At 38.5% G+C, this 7599-nt stretch overlaps 1 pseudogene; it reads right to left on the bottom strand.

Annotated features, from left to right (window-relative positions):
* Positions 1-657: 657 nt before the first annotated feature.
* On the bottom strand, positions 658-713 carry LOC138398508 (U6 spliceosomal RNA; annotated as a pseudogene).
* Between the last annotated feature and the right edge of the window lie 6886 nt (positions 714-7599).

The following is a 7599-nucleotide window of genomic DNA, read 5'->3' as shown; positions in this document are numbered from 1 at the left end:
TGTTGCCCGGGCTAGAGTGAGTGCCGTGGCATCAGCCTAGCTCACAGCAACCTCAAACTCCTGGGCTTAAGCGATCCTACTGCCTCAGCCTCCTGAGTAGCTGGTACTACAGGCATGCGCCACCATGCCCGGCTAATTTTTTCTATATATATTTTTAGTTGGCCAGATAATTTCTTTATATTTTTAGTAGAGACGGTGTCTCGCTTTTGCTCAGGCTGGTCTTGAACTCCTGACCTTGAGAGATCCACCCGTCTCGGCCTCCCAGAGTGCTAGAATTACAGGCATGAGCCTGTAATTCCCATGTATTTAACGTTAGAATTTTTGCTTAGGTGGGGCCTGCCAATCATTCTTGGGCTGTAAAAATGATTAACAAAGAAATGACTTGAGATGATGGCTAGCTTTGCTTAATGAACAATTCAAGCATAATTTTTAATAATGAGTAAATTAAATGAATGTAGATGAGATAAAAGTTTATAAATGAGCTTTTCATAGTTTCAAAAATCTTTTTCAGTAACTTAACATCATGTTAGGATTAAGTGGTAGATATTCATGAAATGAATCATCTCTAAGTAAGTTAAAATACTGAAACATTAATCATTAAACATAAATTTAAGTATACATACTTTGGTATCTTTTCTTTCTTTTTTTTTTTTTTATTGCTAATCTTCTCTGTATCGTTCCAATTTTAGTATATGTGCTGCCGAAGCGAGCACTGGTATCTTATTTTCATATGGTATAGAAAAGCTAAGTAGGCACAGTGACTCATACCTGTAATTCTCGCAATTTGGCAGGCTGAGGTGGAGGATCACTTGAGGTCAGGAGTTCAAGACCAGCCTAAGCAACATAGTGACACCCTATCTCTACAAAATATTAATATTTAAAAAAAGAAAAAGAAAACTAGACATATTTAGATTGTTCATAAACAAAAAATTGAGGAAACATCTTTCTAAAAAAATTATGAAATAGTTTTCATTGACAAATACTTATATGAAACAGTTCAACATCAATTCCTAGGTTTTTCACTAGAAATTAAGGTTACTAAGAGTTAAAATTGTAGTTATTATATGTAATTGAAACTACTAAATATAAGAGAAATAATTCCATGTACAGAGTGTATAAGAAAAATAGGATACGTTTTCAGTAAAGAGGATTATAAAGAAGCCATGGGAGTGTGGGTTTTGTTAAAGCCAAAGTAATTTTGTCGAGAAGTTTTTAAAGGTTGTTTTAAGTTGAAGGGATAAGAGAAAGAATGATAGATAAAACTGAATGGATATAGAAAGTTAGGGAAAGAAAGAGAATGGAAAAACTTGTAAGAGGTTATAAAAGGTTTATGGCAATCTTACATTGTGTGGTCAAAGCTTATTGAGATTGGATGGGTCAGCATTTCCATTGTGTATACCACCCTCAGTCTTCCAGACTGGTGGAATGTGTAAATTGGATGATAAAAAAAATCAGCTGGCAAAGCTTACAGAAACTTTTAACATTCCCTAACCAAAGGCTGTTTCATTTGCTTAACTTAGATTCTACCCCATTTGGAAAACATCAGCTTTCTCCCTTTGAAATAATAATAGGAAAGCCCGTATGCCTAGATGAAGAAGCCTGTGAACTAGTCCTTAAAAGTAATATTCTTCATTATTGCCAAGGCCTTATAAGTTTCTCACTAAAAATCGTAAATTAATTAAGCATTCTTTTAACAGAGAGCTCCTTGAAGACAAAAACATCAAAGATCATGGTCTCCAACCTGGAGATTTTGTTTATTGTAAAATGCCATCAAATAAAGGACTCCTTTCGATCACATTGGAAGGGATCATAATCAGGGCAGCCCCACCTGAGCGGACATCTTCCTCACTGGAGATCTTCAATACCTTGTTGTTCAGACCAGGACAAGAAAAAGACAAAATATTTACTTGGTTACTGTCAGGAATGGGAACACTTTTCAGATCTGGATTTCAAAAATTGTTTTGTTAATAACTGTCCTTATATGTGTCATATTTTTTGTTCTTAAATTGTGCTTTGTATTTCTAGATGTCTAAAGTCTACGACAAAAAAAAATAATCATGATGGCTAGACGCTTAGAAATGATCCAATGTGCCTTGGCTCCATTGTAAGTGAGTGCCTTGATTAAGATCCCATTGCTCTATCCCTTTGTGTTCTCAATCAATTCAGGCTCTAAATTCTTATGCCGTGGTGCCTCTCTTCTTTCCCTCTGACATGGGACAAGATTACCTGGGAATAAGTCTTACTAGTGGTGTGGAACAAATTTACATCTAAAATTTTGACCATCAATGCTTTCAGAAGAAAAATATTTTGATCAAAGGGGGGAAATAATAACTGAAAAACTGAAACTATCCTCAGGCTTCAGCTTCCTGAGCATCTTGGATTACTGGCATGTGTCTCCATGCTCCAGCCCCAAGGTATACAAAATTTATCAGGCCCAAAAAGATGTGAGTATGGGACTTCAGTCATGTCCCCCAGCACTCATGCCTAGGGGCAATTGTTTAAAGGCATTGTGTTCCTGACTAGCTGCCTTACCCATTATCTTCATGTTCCTAAAATTTGTGATACAAAAAAACAATGTATATCCAATCATAGCTTATGTTATTTTAATGTAAATTCTAGATGGAACTGCCTCCTTTTTTCCTTAAAAGACCTGCTTGTAACTGCTGTTAATAGAAGCATATATTTAGGGCAACTTGAATTTACGCTCTCAGGTTGCAGTTCTCAAACTTGGCTCAAATAAACTCCCTACTTGTAAAGTTTGCCTCACTTTTTCCCTTTAGGTCAACACTATTTACCCATTTAATGTAATTTTCTTAAAAACCAAGAGTATATATCACTTTTTCCTTCCAAAAATAAAATGACTGAAGCCAAAAATATCAAATGCACCTAGGGAAATGAAATGTTCTAATGATTTCCACATTATGAGAATGTGCAAAAAACTTGTGCTTTTTATTAGCTAAAATTAGGCCATGGATCATCTCTGGCATTTGTATGTTAGGGTACAGAAATGATTTCCCAAGTATGGCACTTGGCATAATTTTAAAAACTAAAAGTCCTCAGGAATAAGCTCTGGAATCAAGGTCCTCCTAACCTGTCTTGTTTCTCATTATGTCCAAGAAAAGAGAAGAATTCTCTAAAATGTCCTTACCTGATCAAGAAAGCTTCTTACTAAAAAAAACACAATTGCCTTCTATCCCTTCCCTGAAGTCCCATCTATTGCAGAAAAAAAGACAGGAATGCAACCATACCTGGATGGACTTTTTCACAAAATAATGCCTGCCTCTTGGGCTTACTCAGATTTCAAAGAAAATCGCTTACAAGTTAATATCTGTCTCCCTGGTCCATTTATTCTTTGTAATAATCATTTACTGCCCTTCACAAAATATCTGCAACCCCCATCCCCTCCTTCCCTTATAAAAAAGGATTTATAAGCTTCTGTATCCCATTGAGAGTTTGGGGTGATCACTCTGTGAATTTTCTCCCATTGATGTTAATAAATCTGTATGCCTTTTCTCCTATTTTTTTTTTTTTTTTTCATTAGACAGAGTCTCACTCTGTCGCCCCAGGCAGAGTGCCGTGGCATCACTGTAGCGCACCGCAACCTCAAACTCCTGGGCTCAAGTGATCCTCCTGCCTCAGCCTCCCAAGTAGCTGGGACTACAGGTGCTCACCACTATGCCTAGCTAATTTTTCTATTTTTAGCAGAGATGGCGTCTTGCTCTTGCTCAGGCTGGTCTCTAACTTCTGAGCTCAAGAGGTCCTCTCGCCTTGGCATCCCAGAGTGCTAGGATTACAGTTGTGAGCCACTGTGCCCCGCCCACCTCTTCTCCTACTAATCTGTCTTTTGTCAGTTAATTTTCAACGAACTTTCAGAGGGTAAAGGGGAAGTTTTCTCTCACCCCTACGTGCAATACTCATAACATGCCAGTCTTCCACACAAACTCTCCCATCTCTATTTCTCTTTCTCTCCCTTAGTTCTTCTGTTCCTCTCTACTTGCTTTTTTCCCTTACTCTCACTCAATTCAATTACTTTCTGTTTTTTTCATTTTTCTCTCTACCTACTTCTCTACATCAACAGCTTCAATGTTGTCTTTTAGGCCCAAAAGATTACCGACCCTTTGTCTAAACTGAAGTGAAAACAAACCAAAAGGAAAGATTCTTTCAACTCCACTGGGCTAGAAGTACAACAAGGTATAATGATGTTGCAGTACAATATGTGACCCAAAGAGATAAAGTCGTGTATACACTAACCGAGCTTCAGCTTCTAAGGTGCAAAAGAAAGTACCCACTGAGTTCTTTGTGAGGGTCTCAATTATTACGGATAATTCTGAAGTTCTTAAATTTCACTTTGAAAAAAATGACTTGTAACCAAAAGACATTAGCATTCTATCTGCATGTGAGAAGTTGTAGAGGGAATTCTCCCTGAGGCTTAGAAAGTGAGAATGGAAGCAGAAGGAAGAAGCTCTTCTTTAAACGTCAAAGATTTATGGTGCAGAAATATGACAGTAGCATCCTGTGGAAAATTCAAGAAGATGAGACCGGTAGTCCTGAAATTCTGCCCATTCACTATGTCCTGAGAATGCAGAGGCTACTTGGAAAACCAAAACTGGATGACTAATCTAGGAGGCTGCGACTCTATTTGAGTGTTCAAACTGGCACGACAGGTGCCCCCCATTTTGATGTTTTCTCAGTCTCTACTTTCAAGCAAATGAGAAGAAACCAAGGGATAAATCATTCCTTCAGTTCAATTTGAAGAAACAGGTATTCACTGATTTGCAAAGTGCTTTTGGAATAACAGACCTAATATTTAAACGAATCAAGTCTTGGAGATTACACAGATGCTATAAATCATCAAAACAGCTCCCTGTTCCCCCTCCCTGACAAACAAACAGGCATTAAAAGAAAATTAGTGTTGAAGAACAGAGCTGGTGGGTAGGTGGTTTATAGCTTGTGGGTTGATGATCTGACAACATTTTATCAAAGAACTTTGCTGACTGACAAAAAGTAGCAAAAAGCTGAGGGATTGTTATGAATACTTAGGGGTAAAGATATTGTTTTCTGGAAATAGGGGCAGTGTTTGAAGAATATAGCCCTACAAGTCACCTTTTTTTAGGACAAAATGGATCTCATGAGGACGTCTTATTCACTTGATAAAAAACATTTAGATTCCTGCCAAGACATCTTCCTCCTCTTCGACAGACTCCCACCACCCTTAATTAATCACATACCTTGTTGGTTCATTAAGTCTTTGTGTCATTCTGATGCATACATTATTGCAATGATACATACAAAGCTATGATAATCAATCTCTGCTTAAAGAATTTTAAGGCTCTACTTCAGAGATGAGAAATTTGAATCATCTAATTGATTCAGGAAATGAGTTTGCTAGCCTATTGCAGAGTCATTGGAGAAAAAAAAGGAGACAAAGAGAGAATCCCCTGGGGCTTAAATCTCAAGGGAACTTTTAGCTCTTCACTATAATTTTAGGAATAGAATATCATGGCAGTTACAAAGAGTTTTGCAAATTGGCACTTCAAAAATGCAGGCTCACTGGGGCTCTTTTTTTTTTTTTTTTTTTTGGCTAACTGTGTGTAATTGGTTCATTGAATGTGTTGGACTCAGTGAGGGGCAAAAGAAGGCAACTTTACTGCTTTCTCCACTGCTCCTTCAAATGTTCACTGTCCAAGTATCCTTATCCATTCTTGGATGACATCCGGGGCTCAGATCCTAGCTTTTCTGGTTACTGCCAGATATTAAGAAGCCCAGTGCCATCTAATATCAAAACGTTATGTTCTCATTTGATTCAATGTTTCTCCTCATGCTCCCATTGCCATCCTGGGGCCCAAATCAAGCTTGCAAGCCCCAAATGGGAAAGGCCAGGGTGGGGGTGTGGCATGTGGGCAAAGGCGAGTATTTCCTCTGACTACCTCCACTTCCTTCTATACTTTCTGGCTGCTATTTGCTGCTCTTCCATGGTCCAGTCAATGGAGAAGGTGGATTAGAGGACAAGGGCAATGATCTGTGGCTGGTGTAGTGACCTTTCTGACTTCCCATTTCTGAGGACCTCCTACCTCCAGTTTCTCTTCATAGAAAAATAATCTCCAGCTGACCATTGCTTTCTCCACCACTTTCATCCCACCCACCTCACCTCAGCTTGAAGCTTTAGATGGCCCACAGTGCCACTCTTTAGAAAGGCTGTTTTGGTGAAGTCCCTTTGAAGATAACCAAAATCCAGCTCTTCTTAATGTAATCCACATGCATCCCACAGGAAACCTGTATGTTTGTCCCATAGACCCTTATCCCCAACTGTATTAGGGTTCTCCAGAGAAACAGAACGTATATATTCAGAGAGAGAGAGAGATTATAAAGAATTGGCTCATGCAATATGCAATTGTGGAGCTTGACAAGTCCTAAGATCTACAGTCAGCAAGCTAGAGAGAGACCCAGGAAGAGCTCATGTTTCAGTTCAAGCCCAAAGGTAGGAAAAAAACTGACATTCCAGTTCAAAGGCAATCAGGCAGGAGGAATTCCTTCTCAGTTACTGGGAGGGTCAGTCTCTTTGTTCTATTCAGGCCTTCAATTGATTGGATGGAGCCTACCCAACCATTAGGAAGGGCAATCTGCTTTACTCAATCGACCAATTAAAATATTAATCTCATCCGGAAACTCTCACAGACACATCCAGAATAATGTTTGACCAAATATCTGGGAGCCCTGTGGCCCAGTCAAGTCAACAGGCAAAATTAACCATCACACCAGCTCTACTTACTCTCTTACTCTACACACCCCTTCACCAAGCCTCCTCCCACTTAGATGTTTTCAGACAGGTGACAGTTTCCTGATTCCTCCTGATTCCAGGGCCACACGCCAAGCTCTTTAAATTGTTCTCTGAGTCCTCCCTCATCTACCTTGATAGTGGGTTTGAAAATATCCCCTCCCCTGGGGGGGGGGGTGCACAAAACATTCCCCTCCCATCTCACGGGAGCAGGTATAAGATGACTCTGCGGAGGATTTAGTTGAGCCCAAGATTGATATGAAATCCCAGATCCATTCTGTTAGAATAACCAGAATGTCTGTAGTTGAAGTCTAAATGAAGAGAGAGATCCAGCCCTGTCACCTATCAGCCCATACCTGGAGCCTGAACGCTCAGTTGCCTGCCTAAAGACCTACCTATTCCCCTAGGAATTGACACAGAGAATTGCTTCATCCTTCAGCCAAAAGGTTTTGACTTTACTTTTGCAGATCTAAACAAAATAACTAGATATTCATATAATATAATAATCTACAATAAGTACACACATGGTAATAGAAAATCATTTCCTTATAAAGTTTTAAAAATGCACACATACCTGTTTATTTTAAGGCTATGTTACTATCAGCAAAAACAAATTTCAGTTACCCATATGACTGAAGATATGTTAAATTGGATAATAGAATGTATCTATTGTTTTTTTTAAGAACTTTCGTTTTTATAATATCACACCAAAAACAAAGGAAAAAATTACCAAGTTGATTTGGTTTTCAATGTAAGGCTTACCAGATATGATGTCATATTTCCTGAAACATCAATAAAAAGAGGATGTTTCATTTTTTAAATAT

The sequence above is a fragment of the Eulemur rufifrons genome, chromosome 17 (assembly GCF_041146395.1).
Source record: "Eulemur rufifrons isolate Redbay chromosome 17, OSU_ERuf_1, whole genome shotgun sequence".
NCBI lineage: Eukaryota > Metazoa > Chordata > Mammalia > Primates > Lemuridae > Eulemur > Eulemur rufifrons.
This window is presented reverse-complemented; position numbering and strand designations above follow the sequence as displayed.